Source organism: Homalodisca vitripennis, chromosome 3 (assembly GCF_021130785.1).
Source record: "Homalodisca vitripennis isolate AUS2020 chromosome 3, UT_GWSS_2.1, whole genome shotgun sequence".
Lineage (NCBI taxonomy): Eukaryota > Metazoa > Arthropoda > Insecta > Hemiptera > Cicadellidae > Homalodisca > Homalodisca vitripennis.
In genome coordinates, this window is record NC_060209.1 from 3,041,431 (window position 1) to 3,058,480 (window position 17,050).

The following is a 17,050-nucleotide window of genomic DNA, read 5'->3' on the forward strand; positions in this document are numbered from 1 at the left end:
GATGCAAATACAATGATGTTTTATATTTATTATCATTAAAATCAAAATTTTAAAAGATCTTTGAAAGTAATTATTTAATTATTATACAACTTTAGTTTAACAATCAATAAAATATTAGTCAGTACATAAACAATTGATTAATTTTGAAATAAATCAGAGCAAATACAAAGATTCCATATTTTTACATAATTCATTTATTTAAAAGTAAAGTTAAGTATTCTAAGACTAACTGTTTTGATGAATTCAGAAATGGAAAGTCTGTAGATAACGGTCCTGGTTATTGATCGAGAGTAGTTAACAATCTTATCTCGGTCCTTTGTTTGCGATGCCCACTGATAATCGACAGTCGCTTCCGAGACAGCTTGGACGGTAACGACGGTATACAGCTCCTGGCCAGGTCGCTCATCTCCTGCACCTCGTACATAACCAATGACTTCGTTCCCTGATGTTGGATTTGTCTCGTTCTCAGCAATCGTTTCCATATGAAACATTTATTTAGAACCCTTTAAAAGTATATCTGTAAAGGTTAAATTATAAAATGTCCCTTTTTATTCACTCAGTACAATTCTTTGTATACCCCCAAAACGTTTAAGTTATTTCATAAAATACATTTATTTCGTCAGTCAACAACTTCATCAATCCACAGCACAAATCTTTACCATAAGGAGCTTTCTACAAGATCATCTCTTCTCATCTTTAGCTGTGCAGTGCAGTGCTGTTAAATAATGTTCTTTCTTTAAAAATTTTTGGTAATCATTGTGGTGCAAATTAATACAAGTTAAATTCTTTTTATTTTAATTTCAATCAGTGCTAGTTACTTGTTAAGTTATTATGGATAACCAATCCAGGTAACAATTATATATAAGCTGTATCCTTTTTCACTAATTATTTTAATCTTAGTTTAGTGCTTATAATGAGGTAATATCATGTTGTTCTTTCTCACTCTCACTGTGTAAACAATTTACTCAGGGTTGTTGGAAAATTTCATGTTATAGACCACAACCTGGGATTTCTACAACAAATACAGATTATTTTTCCATCCAAATTTGTTATTACAACAGAAGGGTAGGACTCACATTCACCAAAAATATATAGTGTAGCTGTATGCGTGAAGTAAATACATATCTCATTGTACTTTCACTCATATAGTAACATGTATGTAGATTTCATAAAATATTAGTAATATCTATAACTAATTGGTTTGTTTATAAAATCCCACATTATTACATACTCATTAATCGTACAAGTTTCATGTATTAAAACACTCACAGTCCATGTCCAACCCAATCGCACACATGTCTCATTGTACTTTCACTCATATGGTAACATTGTACGTAGATTTAATAAAAACATTAGTAATATCTATAACTAATTGGTTTGTTTATCAAATCTCACATTATCACATTTTCATTAATAGTACAAGTTTCATGTATTAAAGACTCACAGTCCATCTCCTACCCTGAAATTTACACCATACACTTTCTACACCTATATTCATTTTTACCATCATTGTTTTACCAGCTTCATATTCATGCTGTGAACTCGCTTATATATATTTGCATCTCTCAGATCTTGCACCACAAAACTGACATCTGAAATTACTGCAATTAATTTTGTAGGGTCCTTCGTAAATGACATCCAACTTCTTTCTCTGAAAATTAACTTTACAAAACACAATATCACCCTTCTTAAATCTAATATTGTTACCATATTTGCTTAATTTCTCATTTTTTCAAACATTGTTGCTTCAGATTTTAACTGCACTGATTAATTTATTTTTATTCTTTCCCCTTAATTCATTATCTATTAAGTCCTTCAGATTCCACCTCAAACTTAAAACTATTATCTGGTTTAATAACTAAACAACAGTTCAAACGGGGTTGATTTCACACTTTCATTGAATGTGCAATTTAGTGACAACTGAATTTTCCCCAAATCTTTAGCCCATCCTCTTTTATTTTCAGAAAATAAACAATAAAAACTTGATTTAAACTTCGTAGGTAGACACTCCCCTTTTAATTAAAAAAAAATTTTTGTATTCTTCAGTAGTTAAACAAGTTGCATTGTCATCCACTATACATTCAGGTAATGAGAAATTATTAAGTAATACTAATTTTTCTAAGGCTCTTAACACATTACCTGATCTTATTTCACGCAGTGGAAGGAACAAAGCGAATATTTTTCATATCTTCCATAACAATCATTATATATTGATATCCCTCTAAGATGTTCCACATTGACTACTAGCTCTAATTTAATAAGTTGTCACAATCTTTTTCTTGACTCTACTGCCACAGAACCCGGTCTAGGATCAACACCCCTAAGTTTAATTTCAAACAACAGTTCGTCTTTACTAAGTAGGTCCACCTTCAGCGACATCGTTCACTAATTAAAGTTCAGTACTGTTCACAAAAGTCACTTTATATTAGAGTTTATTCCTAACAGAATTATTTTTTATTAAAAATAATTTATCAATTAATTTAATCTTCCTTAAAAGTTCACACAAACACCAATCACTGTTCAAATCTCCTTCACATCAACCGCTCAATTATACCTAGCAGAGTTGCGCAATTATGTAACGTGTCTATAGTAAGGTTATCTTCTATAAACAAATCACAACTATTTTTTGTTTTTAGTATAAGAGCGATTAATTGTGTTCTGAACTAATAACCCTTTATTTTAAGAATGCACAAGTTCCAATGGAATTCAATAATTAAACTCAGTATAAAATAATAGTAATTTTAATAAATTTAAAATCAATAATACAGCAACGCCAAGCTATCTTTTTTTACTTAGAATTTATTCTCAATTCAATTATTCAATTATTTCATGTTTTTAACCCATCAAAAGTTCACAAGTCCAGTCTTAAAACTAACAATCAATCAATCATTCAATAATTGTGTCCTTCAAGTTCTCAGTGCTAATGTTTCAACACAAACTCAAAATAAAAATCTTCATTAAACTTCAAAATAAAATAATCTTCTTATAATATAAAATACAACAAATAAATAAAATACGACTTCTTCTCAAAATAAAAATCAAACAAATTAAGATAATATTAAAATTTAATTTATGAACAAAGACAATGTCCAACCAGTTAAAGTCAAAATTGTATCAATTTTCAAACTACTTATTTTCTGTAAATTTCCAATTTACAAATTATTGAATTATCTAGAATTATCCGCTTGGCTTGGCTTTGAATGTTAAATTTAGGAACTTGTTAAAATATATATAGAATCTCAGAAGATTAAATAAATTTTCTTTTGCAGTAGATTATTCCTGATTTAAACCAAATTGAACAGGAAAAGATCATCAAGTAATTTTCTATTTCAATATTAAATTCTAACCTTCACAGTACCTCGCACATCTGCTGAAGACTTCTCCAAGTAACTAAAATGACTATTATAGATTAATTAATCAAACTTGAGACTTTAAATTTTGAAAATAAATTTTAATCTTACAACTCAACAAACTCAACCTTCTTCTCCGAAAAAATCAAAACGGCAAGAGTAGGCTAAACCTTAATACGTCTACACCTCTCTGAGCACACAGCAAAGAATCTCCTGAAAACGTGGTTGAAGCCACCGGAAGGATCTAGAAGTCCCTCCCACCATCTAATCAAGCTAACATTGGCCAATCAAAATTGAGCAACACAATGTCTGAGTTGAATGGTACCTATCCAACCCAGACATATAACCTGTGCTCAATAACTACATACAAAAGGAAGCTTCTAGCATTCCTTGAACCCGAATTGACAAGAAAATTCAGCACTGCTGGAAGGTTCACAATCTTAAACAATTCAATTACTATATAAGTTTACAATTCTCTTAATTAAAAAATAAAAATATTCCTATAAATAATTCAATAATATAGGAAGCATCCTATAACCTTAGAAAACCCGTGTTATGGTATTTGACAATTTAAAAGTTCCTGCAAGAAAGATTCAGTCACTTTTTTCGTTTCTCTAACGGTTCAGCAACAAAACGTCCGTGAAGTCAAAACTTTGGTTAAATCGAAAACCTCAATAAAATGGGTCTACTTTAAACTCCCTGATCCCTAATTTAATGTCCGTACATAACCTGCCACCAATTTCCACTTATCCCGTTATGCAACATCCCTCATAACGGGCCTGGGGGCATAGCCCCCATTGAGCCGAAGGCGAGTAATCTTACACAAAGCGGTAATGGTCTCCCTCTGTATTTTTATGAACTAAACAGAGCTGTGTATGACAACATGAAAGACATAGGCCTACCCATAACTTAATGTGACTAACTTTTGTTATTCTTAAATTTGGTTGGAACTAAACAGACCGTTGTATGACAACATGAAAGACATAGGCCTACCCATAACTTAATGTGACTAACTTTTGTTATTCTTAAATTTAGCTGGAATTAAACAGACCTTTTTACGACAACATGAGAGACATACGCATGCAGCATAACGTAATGTTTTAGAAGTATGTTTTATTATATTACCCTTTGTTAGACCTTAGAAAACCCGTGTTATGGTATTTGACAATTTAAAAGTTCCTGCAAGAAAGATTCAGTCACTTTTTTCGTTTCTCTAACGGTTCAGCAACAAAACGTCCGTGAAGTCAAAACTTTGGTTAAATCGAAAACCTCAATAAAATGGGTCTACTTTAAACTCCCTGATCCCTAATTTAATGTCCGTACATAACCTGCCACCAATTTCCACTTATCCCGTTATGCAACATCCCTCATAACGGGCCTGGGGGCATAGCCCCCATTGAGCCGAAGGCGAGTAATCTTACACAAAGCGGTAATGGTCTCCCTCTGTATTTTTATGAACTAAACAGAGCTGTGTATGACAACATGAAAGACATAGGCCTACCCATAACTTAATGTGACTAACTTTTGTTATTCTTAAATTTGGTTGGAACTAAACAGACCGTTGTATGACAACATGAAAGACATAGGCCTACCCATAACTTAATGTGACTAACTTTTGTTATTCTTAAATTTAGCTGGAATTAAACAGACCTTTTTACGACAACATGAGAGACATACACATGCAGCATAACGTAATGTTTTAGAAGTATGTTTTATTATATTACCCTTTGTTAGACCTTAGAAAACCCGTGTTATGGTATTTGACAATTTAAAAGTTCCTGCAAGAAAGATTCAGTCACTTTTTTCGTTTCTCTAACGGTTCAGCAACAAAACGTCCGTGAAGTCAAAACTTTGGTTAAATCGAAAACCTCAATAAAATGGGTCTACTTTAAACTCCCTGATCCCTAATTTAATGTCCGTACATAACCTGCCACCAATTTCCACTTATCCCGTTATGCAACATCCCTCATAACGGGCCTGGGGGCATAGCCCCCATTGAGCCGAAGGCGAGTAATCTTACACAAAGCGGTAATGGTCTCCCTCTGTATTTTTCTTAAAAGTACATTCATAGTATTCCTGGTAACATAGTAGTCTATTCCTATTTCAATAATCCATCCAAGCTACGCCCCACTGGTCTTAGAAATAGCAAAACATCATATCATGGTATTTAAAGTTGCGAAATATTGACCGAAAGAACCTGTTAAATGTAATCATATTTTCTGTTTAAATAGTGTTTTACTATCGGAAAGGCAAGTTTTTAAGTTATGAAACCACTATTTTATTATACAAAATCACTACTTCCTTCACAATCCCTCCATCGTAAAAAATAAACTTCAAAGTATATTATCTTATCCCCGTTTAATCACCTCGTGTCTTGACACTAAACAGGTGTCGATAATACATCAAGGATAATTAATTACTTAGACCATCTTTTGTCACTTAATACGTACAATATCATGATATAGTAATGTATAAAAAGCATAACTCATTGACTAAACTCATTTGCTATTGAACATAATATTTCGGTATTAAATATAAGGGATATATATTTATATTGTCTTGATTACAGAGAAACAAGAAAAATCAAAAATGGTGTTGGAAATAAAATTCACTCGAATCAAAAGTGTTCTTACACATTCAAAACCTACGAAAATGCGTGTGAAGTCGTGGGTTACTGTTGGTACTTAATAAGTTTAGAAAGTTGTATTAACTTAAATATGTAAATAGATTGTACTACAGGAATAGAAAGTTAAATAAAATTAATCTGTATACTATCGCATTTGGCACATATCCTTGAATGCATTTAAGTGGCTTTAAAATAAATTAAATCAAAAATTTATTGCTTGTGTTTTGTAAAAGAACCGTTTTCATTTTGGGAAACAATCAAAACACAAACAGTTGTATATTATACCCATAGTAAATATTGATGTAACGTCAATATAACAACGAAAATCGAGCGTAAAAGATACTTAAGAAAATATTCATTAGTCGGAAGTTAACAATTTAACTTGGGTCCAACTATAAACGTTATCATCTGAAAGTGATACGGAGTTATCTTAAGTCTTAAAATAACTCTCTGGTTACACTTTAGAGTGTTCTTATTTTTTATGTAGTTTAATTTCCCTTACTGTACAAAAATAGTAGCAAAAATATGTGTATGTCAATAGTTTTATGATACGGAGAAAATACTTAAATCAGATTTCCAAACTATTTAAAAAGATTTTATACTTCCTTATTATGAGCTAACAACAATATATGTCTAGATGTGTTTGTGTGTGTGTGTGTGTGTGTGTGTGTGTGTGTGTGTGTGTGTGTGTGTGTGTGTGTGTGCGTGCGTGTGTGTGTGTGTGTGTAAACCTTATATTATCTTGTAAACCTTATTCTGTAAGCGATTAAGTGTGGTGATTACGAGGTCCCACCATCACATTGTTAGGATAGTGACGTATTACATTGTTTTTTTTTTCAATTGGAAACTCCTTTCCAGCTCTCGGATGTTTGGCAAGTTCTAGTTTCTGGAAAATCTTCGTCTGTGTACATTTGTGGCCTATAAGATTTATAACCTCTGGTAGCGCTCAGCAACTATAGTTGTTTCTATCTCTCACACTTCCTCTAGGAGATCTCAGCCTCTGGCAACCTCTAGTTTCTGGAAATTACTGGATTTAAAGGTGCTCCAGGTTCTTAGTTCCAAAGCCAGACATAAATACTATTCTTGTTATTATTTTTAAATTCAACATTCTTGTAAATATACCCCAAATTTCATCAAACTGCAGTGTGTCCACTCTAATTGTTTACAAAAAGGTTTAAACCTCGACCTGATATAAAAAATATGCTTTAAACCCATCCGGAATAAACAATTATCACATAACATAACCCATAACATCAACTTTCCAGTTATTATTTAAACCCATATAACCACAATGCGTCTGTAGAGTTAAGGACTAAATACTTTTGACCCATGAACTCCTCCCGTTTCGGTTTCAATCATTCGTTCAACAATCGCGCCCTTGTAAATAACTTTTAGCTCATCCCTACAAAATTTTGTGTAGATTTGTTAGTAGATGGATTAGTAAAGTACTAAATAAACAGAATGAGCTAGTAGTTTCCAAAAGCTCATACTGTTATTTTACCTTTATGCAGAAGGCCTGCTTAAACATCGGCTGTTAGAGATACTTGAATGAATAGGAAATTAAGCATAACGCCGCAGTAAATACAGTATGATTTTCAATCTCCGGTCTGGATCGAGCTGAGCTGAAACTTTCATATTACCGGCCACCGATACCTCGATTTCTATGTTTTATAAGACAAATTAAGCATAACGCCGCAGTAAATACAGTATGATTTTCAATCTCCGGTCTGGATCGAGCTGAGCTGAAACTTTCATATTACCGGCCACCGATACCTCGATGTCTATGTTTATAAGACAAATTAAGCATAACGCAGCAGTAAACACAGTATGATTTTCAATCTCCGGTCTGGATCGAGCTGAGCTGAAACTATCATATTACCGGCCACCGATACCTCGATGTCTATGTTTATAAGACAAATTAAGCATAACGCAGCAGTATACGTAGTATGATTGTCAATCTCCGATCTGGATCGAGCTGAGCTGAAACTTTCATATTACCGGCCACCGATAGGTTACCTCGATAAGCTTCCCGGTTTGCGCTAAAAATACCAAGTATTTATGGTATATATATATATATATATATATATATATATATATACACTTTAAAACCCTAAAAATACTGTATAGTCATTTAGCTAATAGTATTGCAACCCATATATAACAGCCGTTATGGTGGTTTTAACAAGATTAGAGATTATTTCTCATTGTAATGGGTCGGACAATAATGCCTGATGTCATCGGTGCAGGTTGGGAGATACATTCAACTTTGTACAGGTCGGGACAAGGCATACTCAGCACAAAACTTGATATAACACTCTGTCACTATTTAACCCTCTGATACTCCTAAAAATGATACTGAAGTTATATTCTCTTGACGAATGTCCAATTACGTTTTAAAAATAGCGCAGAACTCGATTAGAAAATTTCTATAAAGAATTATTGCATAGAGGCCAGACAGATTATACGGGACCGGTTATTGATATTTTGACCAAAAAATAAATAGAGATCTTCCCTTTCGCCAATTATTTTACTTGTGTTTAGGTCGGAAGAACATTTCTATAAAGAATTATAGCACAGACGGCCAGATAGATATGAGGACTGGTTATTGGTATTTTGACCAATAAATAAATAAATACCTTCCCTTGGCCAATTTATGAGTGTTCAAGTCTTAAGACCGTTTTTATAAATAATTATTTTACATACGGCCAGATAGATAGCCGGACTGTCCATTTAAAATTTGGTCTCAAATTCAGTGGAACTCTTCTTTAAACCGATGTGCCAGGGTTAAAATGTCTTGAACCTTTTCATCAAGAGCTGTTGCCAGATGGACTGCCCATCGAACCCTAGCCAATAAAAATAAATTGAGCTCTTCCTTGTACTAGGGTTCCATTCTCTAGAACAACTCCGACAAGTGTATTATCGCCGAGAGTTAAAAAAAAAAAAAAAAAATAAGAAGCACTTATTAGTTCCTTTACAAATTAAAAACCAAATAAAACAATAAATGAGACCTATAATAATAGTTATCTATCACTAGCAATAATCCTCAAGTATGTATATAAAACGAAAGTAAAAACTGCAAAAATGATTCTCATTACAATGAATAAACAGTAAATACAAATGTTAACAGAACCATTGACAATATTTAGAGATAGAGATGAACACCAGCAGGTCAAGTTCCGTGCACACAGAATGCATTACGAGTATGATGGATGTGTTGCAATATGCACTCAGCCATATGGCTTCCTATAGGCTTGGTAAATTGTAACTTGAAGCTTGCAAACATTTTCTGGTGGCTCACACTTGTAACTTGATTGCCATCATGGTCCTATACATTGATATCTCAGTAACATTAATAGTTTAATACAAATTAACATTACGTTTATAACCAACAGTACATCATTCGTTTTATTTTATGTTATAAATAATTTACCGTAAATTACTAGTATTATATATCGTATATATATACGATACGACTCTTATAACACAACAGTTTACGTGTCTACTCGTAAAAATAATTAATTATTTGTGCATAGGTGAGATAAAAAAACCGTATTTTTTCATTTTATAAACAGCACATAGCTTTGTTACAATACTTAATGGCCATTAAAGTTTTCAAGACGCCCTATCATCCGTCTGCCAAGAAACGGGGGTGGCGTAAATTCAGTGGCGTCACGATGATATGGCAGTTGAGACTAAGGGCACGTCCTCTAAGGGTACAATTACGGCACCGATAATAAAAGGTTATGGTAATTATACAACAATACAGCATTATAAAGAAATGTTAAATAAGTATAAAATGCAATTGCAAAAACATAACAATAAAGTTATCGGTAGGGAAAAACAAGGTGATAAATATTGTGTAATACTATGAAACGTATGTATAAGCAAAGTATTAGTAACACAATGACGAGGAACAGTTCAATTACTCCTGTTATTGTTTTATTAAGTCCATTCTCAATCTGATACAGTTTTATTCTGTCTGTAACGCCAATGCTGCGCCAATGTTTTAGTACTATTGTGCATTATGAAACACATGTGTACAAGTAAAGATAAGCAATGGATTAGTAACACAATGACGAAGAACATTTCAGTTGGTCCTGTTATTGTAAGATTAATTCTATTCTCAATCTGATACAGTTTTATTCTGTCTGTAACGCCAATGCTGCGCCAATGTTTTAATACTATTGTGCACTATGAAACATATGTGTACAAGTGATAAGCAAAGGATTTACAACAAAATGACGAGGAACATTTAATTTGGTAATTTTATTGTTTGATTGAGTCGATTCTCAATCTGATACAGTTCTATTCTGGCTGTAACGCCAATGCTGCGCCAATGTTTTAATACTATTGTGCACTATGAAACACATGTGTACAAGTAAAGATAAGCAATGGATTAGTAACACAATAACGAAGAACATTTCAATTAGTCCTGTTATTGTTTGGTTAAGTCTATTCTCAATCTGATACAGTTTTATTCTGTCTCTAACGCAAAGGCTGCACCACTGTTTTAATATTATTCTGCACCTCTGTTTTAATAGTATTTTGCACTATTAAACACATGTGAACATTTCAATGGTAATGTTATTGTTTGATCGAGTCTATTCTCAATCTAACACAGTTTTATTCTGTCTTCAACGCCAAGGCTGCACCTCTGTTTTAATAGTATTTTGCAATATTAAACACATGTGAACATTTCAATGGTAATATTATTGTTTGATTGAGTCTATTCTCAATCTAACACAGTTTTATTCTGTCTTCAACGCCAAGGCTGCACCTCTGTTTTAATAGTATTTTGCACTATTAAACACATGTGAACATTTCAATGGTAATGTTATTGTTTGATCGAGTCTATTCTCAATCTAACACAGTTTTATTCTGTCTTCAACGAAAAGGCTGCACCTCTATTTTAATAGTATTTTGCACTATTAAACACATGTGAACATTTCAATGGTAATATTATTGTTTGATTGAGTCTATTCTCAATCTAACACAGTTTTATTCTGTCTTCAACGCCAAGGCTGCACCTCTGTTTTAGTAGTATTTTGCACTATTAAACACATGTGAACATTTCAATGGTAATGTTATTGTTTGATCGAGTCTATTCTCAATCTGATACAGTTTTATTCTGTCTGTAACGCCAATGCTGCACCAATATTTTAATACTATTGTGCACTATATAACACATGTGTACAAGTAAAGATGAGCAAAGGATTAACGACACAATGACGAAGAACATTTCATTTGGTACATAATTTTATTGTTTGATTGAGTCTATTCTCACTCTGATACAGTTTGCTTCATTCTGTAACGCCAAGGCTGCACCACTGTTTTAATCGAATTTCTATTCTGCACTATGAAACATATGTGTGAAGTACAGATAAGCACATAATTAATAATATCTTTCCCTGAAATAACTCTTATTAAGTAGTTCCTAGATACTTGACATTTATAATACAAGTAATTAAATAGTCTGTATTAATAGGGAATACAAAATTCAAGGGTGAATTTAGAGTAAACAGAAATCATGAGAATAATTCTCTCATATTACAGATTAAAATGTAATACGTAATTTAGTGTTAACGAATTCTCGAGTAAACTGAATGCTGCATTGGTTGGTAAGTCTTTTTTATCACCTGTTAGGTACTTTATTATTACGTTATATAAGTTTTAGACGTACATAGTTAATAAGGATAGTTAACTCTAATACAGTTATAAATGCGACAGTGCCTTTGTTTGTATTGCTTTTATAAACTATTCTACTGATAGTAGTGGAATTTCACATGGACATTCTTAGGGTCTCTGGGATGAATATAGGCGTGTAATTATTTCGAAATGTCTTCGGAACTACACCCCACTGGTTTATAAAGCAGTTAAAAATCTCATATTGGCCTCTAAAGTTGATAAATATTAACTATAATACCTGTTAAATAAACTAACTTTTATGTTAACATTGTATAATGACAGCACGACTGCATGTATCATTAATTTAACAAATATTCTCAATTTGTTTAGTAAAACCATTTCTTATTTGAATATAGTGGGAAAAAGTTATACCAATTGTATAGTTTATCTTGGATTTTACTTAATTAACTAATTGTGAATGTAAGTTATATTTATATTTGAACTACATTGCCATTGTGGTGCAGCATATTTACAGTAGCTGGAGGAAAATAATGGAGGGTATAGGCATAAGCATGATTTAAATAAACCTGCATTACTACAATCGAGGAAACAAGCGAATGCTGTGAGTCTGTGATTATAGCAAGTGGAATCACTAAACAAGACAACAAGGCAGTTAGATGCAGATAGGTTTATTCAAATTATTCGGTGTAGGCCTACCTGAGTTTGCTGATATTAATGTAAATTTTAGCTTTAAACGATGCCTCATATCATCATTGTACACAAAGTAACTATGGTGGGAGTGTAGATTCAATATGAATGTTGATTTCAGGTCTAGTTCACCATCTTATCAGCGCAGCGTCTGGAATCAATAAACAATGTGGGTTTAATATCCTCACACGTGTCTAGAGAGAAAACAAAACAGCTTCTGCTACTTCATAACGCGTTGAGGTCCGAGGCGACTGTACAACTGACTGTCGTGTGGACTTGGAATTAGACCACACAATGAGTTCCACCATTGGGAGAAACGGTAGTTAAATCGAACGATAGCTCCAATTTTCACTGAATCGGCTCACCATTTTATATTTGAGTTCTCTGAATTATTTCAGCTGATAGTATGGAATCTTATTCTGATCACTAAAGCTTAACCCTACTCAAACTGTACATTATTTTAACCACTAAACACAACTATATATCCTAAATCGTACACCATTTTATATTTGAGTTCTCTGAATTATTTCAGCTGATAGCATGGAATCTTATTCTGATCACTAAAGCTTAACCCTACTCAAACTGTACATTATTTTAACCATTAAACACAACTATATATCCTAAATCGTACACCATTTTATATTTGAGTTCTCTGAATTATTTCAGCTAATAGCATGGAATCTTATTCTGATCACTAAAGCTTAACCCTACTCAAACTGTACATTATTTTAACCACTAAACACAACTATATATCCTAAATCGTACACCATTTTATTTAAATAAACTTTTTAATGTAATTGGTGTATTGGTGTACGCCAGCTAAATAATAATAATTAATGTGGTAGCACATGTAACAACTATTCATTAATTATTTGTTTACTAAACACAAAAGATTAACGATAATTTATATTTTTAGAAACAAATTACAAATAAATAAATTAATGGATCTTAATTGTAAGACCAGAGTAAGGGATGTATCGGAATATTAGTACATATCCCATTACTACTAGCCAGAAAGGCCTATTGCGGAGTGAGACTGCATTATGTGCGAGGAGATGCCGACTGTGGAAAATGCCATTGTATTGGTCCCTGCAATAAAGAAAACTTTCGAGCCGATTACTGAACTTATCTTAAAATACTATCTGAAATATCGTATTCTAGTAATTATTCTTCTATGAGTACACGTAATAGTATTGGTAAAGCCTTTTGGTGCTAAAATAAGCATGTTTAACATATTATTGTGAAATAATTAGCTAATCTCGAGAATTGTTTATACATGACAAGAGGTGATAGCATAGGGAAAGAATTGTTTAAATAGTGAAAGTAATGTTTCGCAGAGGGAAAGACAACTTACTTACTGCGAAGGAAACGATGACTTGCAGTTCACAACTGTATTGAAATGTAGCCATTTACCATACCCAGTGATGGAATAGTAGTTATCTGTACAACGTTTTAGTGTGGAACTACGCTCGGCAGATAGCGTCAGTGTTCGGTAACAGTATAATGCAGCTGTACTGCTATCATAATGGGAGATATATAGGTAATTGTGTAACCGATATTATCTAGGAGACCATAGTCATGGAGGGGTTTGTAATGATGATGGTCAGTTACGAGTTTATGGTAGACCAGATGTTACTAGATTAGTTTAGTGCTAGTTTTACCTATACAGGTATATCGTTACAAGGAAACATAGTTCTATTGTGGGTAATACAGTAGTTTTATGGATAAATATATGGAATACTTAATAAGAATCCATACTTATGAATATGGTTTTTAACATTATTTAATATTTAAGTTTTCTCCACAATAACACAGCTAATGTGGGATGAGTTGATTCAATGCGAATGTTAAAGTAAACTCCAGTTCACCTTCCTCTTACGTGCAGCATGTGAACTCTGATGGTGTCGCAGACTTTACTCCTGAAGTCATGTTCATCTGAAGGGATAAAAAAACATTCGGCGACGAAGAACGGAGAAGTATAAAACAAAACTCCCGCATCGTTTCCTTAGAGACCTCAGAGACACCCAGACTACAAAAAGTACTATAATCTAGGTAAAGAGGTATTCTCATTTTCAAATTCTCAATACATAATAAAGCAGAAGAGCACAGTGCCTTCTCAGAACTAGCGTCTAACAATTCTCACCAAATCAATAAATAAATCATCACAAACTTATTTTTATATTTCCAAAATGTACATACAGATTGATTAAAATACATAAAAAGCATTAGCCTGTGTGTGTAGAAACGAGTTAATCAATCTGCACTATACAAAAAGCACTCCAAAATAGACATTAAAATAAAGGAATGATTTAACCATGTTTAGTCCGAATATATTATATATATATATATATATATATATATATATATATATATAATTTATTGAGATTTTATATATATATACATATTAAGTTTAGTTATTTCAACGCATATGTGACAGATACGGCCAAATACAATATAATTGAATCGTAAAAAAATGAGGGCTCTGTGGTGTAATGGTAGCACATTCACTCGGGAAGTGAGAGATCCGGGTTCGAGTCCAAGCGGAGCAAGTACTTTTTGTTATTCAATTTTTATAGAAAAATTATATACATATATTATATATATATATATATATTCATTAATTTTTTTTTTACTTATATTTTACAAGGTAATAATTCTATTATCGACTAAGTTTCAGGGGAACATTTTATTTGTGGAGTAAACTTATTATTTGAACAATTTCAACCTCGCCACATGAGTTATAAAGAGTAGATATGACAGGAAGAGTTCAGGGTAACAAGATGGACGTTAAATTTTGTTAGTAAACATATTTATTTATAAGGTGTTGGGTGCCGATAAAATATTGCCAACTATTCTCGTATTTTCCAAGTATTTAAATTTATTATTCCATATATTATCAGTAAGACAAACTTATGTTTGATAAACTTAACTGTTAGCTTAATATATATTAACAAGAAACACTTATAATGAGGATTCACAATTTTATGTAAAATTGGAATAATTTTATAATTAAATATTGAAATATACCGAGGAGATTTGACTCACATTGAGTCTAGATACAGTTTTGTTTACTCAACAAGAAACACTTATAACGAGGGTTCACAATTTTATGTAAAATTAGAATAATTTTACAATTATATATTTAAATATACCGAGGAGATTTGACTCACATTGAGTCTAGCTACAGTTTAGTTTACTCAGTTGCTGGCAATTCTGATGCGTTTTTACAGCTTTTTAAACTAACTAGATGCTGTTGCTAATAACACTTCCAGCTTTTTAATTATGCTGTAAAAGGTGTTGTGTCCAAAATTAATCCAGTAAAAATTTCAAGAAAAAGGCATACTAGAATTCAAAATTATTTACTCGCTTAAAGTTAAAAAACCAATCAGTATATAAAACAATTGTATTTTATGAATAATGGAAGAAGAAGACATGTACCGTGTTTGTGGAACAATATAGTTATGTACAAAAACCGGGCATGTTATACTTATATCTAATGTAGATGTAATAAGTCCTCCTAATTATGATACTATAAAGAATATTTACAATAAATACTTGACAAAAATAGTTTATTTTTGTTTTCATTAAAATACGTATAGTATATAATGGGGACACGCACATTAAACAAAATTAATTACTGTGTAATACCCGTAACAAAACGATCACCTAAAACTCAGAGAGGAAGTTAGCTAGAAACATATTCATTGACCGGAAGCAACTAAACTAACTGGGGCCTGACTGTTGTTAACTGCTGTGGACTACAGTATGTCTTGGAACTAATATGAAGACTCTTACACGGATCAAATTACAATACAATTAATAGGAACCCTTTAACTAGGGGCAAGCATACAAACCAATATAAGAGATTTAAAGAATATTTTATTGTAATCTCTTACGAATGTGCCAACCATCATTTTTCAAGTTTGGACATATTTATTATTATTGGCCTATTATATTTTATCAAATCCGTAAGGCATCATGTTGGAAATAAGGTAATTTATTCCTAAATTGTAAAGATAAGGTAAAATACCCTTTTACAGTGCAATAACATTATTTTCATAGCCCCAATGGGAACACATAATTTTTATTGAGTCTACAGGGGAAAATAGCAAAAAAATTTCATTGACTAGTTTGGAGAAATACAGCACCAGAATCAATACATTACTTTAGGATTTTTAGTTCAATAAACTTGTATAAAAGATCATTCAACGAGGTTTAGGTCTCAGATCACATTATATGTGTTGTAAAAGCATTTAATATTTTGTTTAAATAACTTGGTAAAAATGTATATAGTCTTAATGAACTAACCTTAAACAGTTTTGTAAATATAAAGCCAAGTAAAATTAATTGCTCAAACTGTGAAAGTTAGATTCGATGTTTTTCTGGTAAAACATTGTGATCAATATCCGAGTATCAGTTAGGAGCAAATGAATTTTAGGAATCACAAACCAAACAACTTTTAACTTTTCAACTCGCCTCTTCCTTCATTCCTTGTTATGATTCCGCTTAGCAGTATTACAAAAAGATTCCAAAGAAATATCTGAAGCAAGATAGTTCTACCGATAAACACAGACATAAAATGGAATCTTTTTAGACTTCAGCCAAAAATGGTGGTTGTCATCATTTCCTACCGATCTCATTAGTTTACGTATTCTAATGTTTTAATCTTGTTCCCAAAAATAATAGTATACTAAAGTATTAAACCACATAGATGGTTAACACACTTCAAGTTAAATTTCAG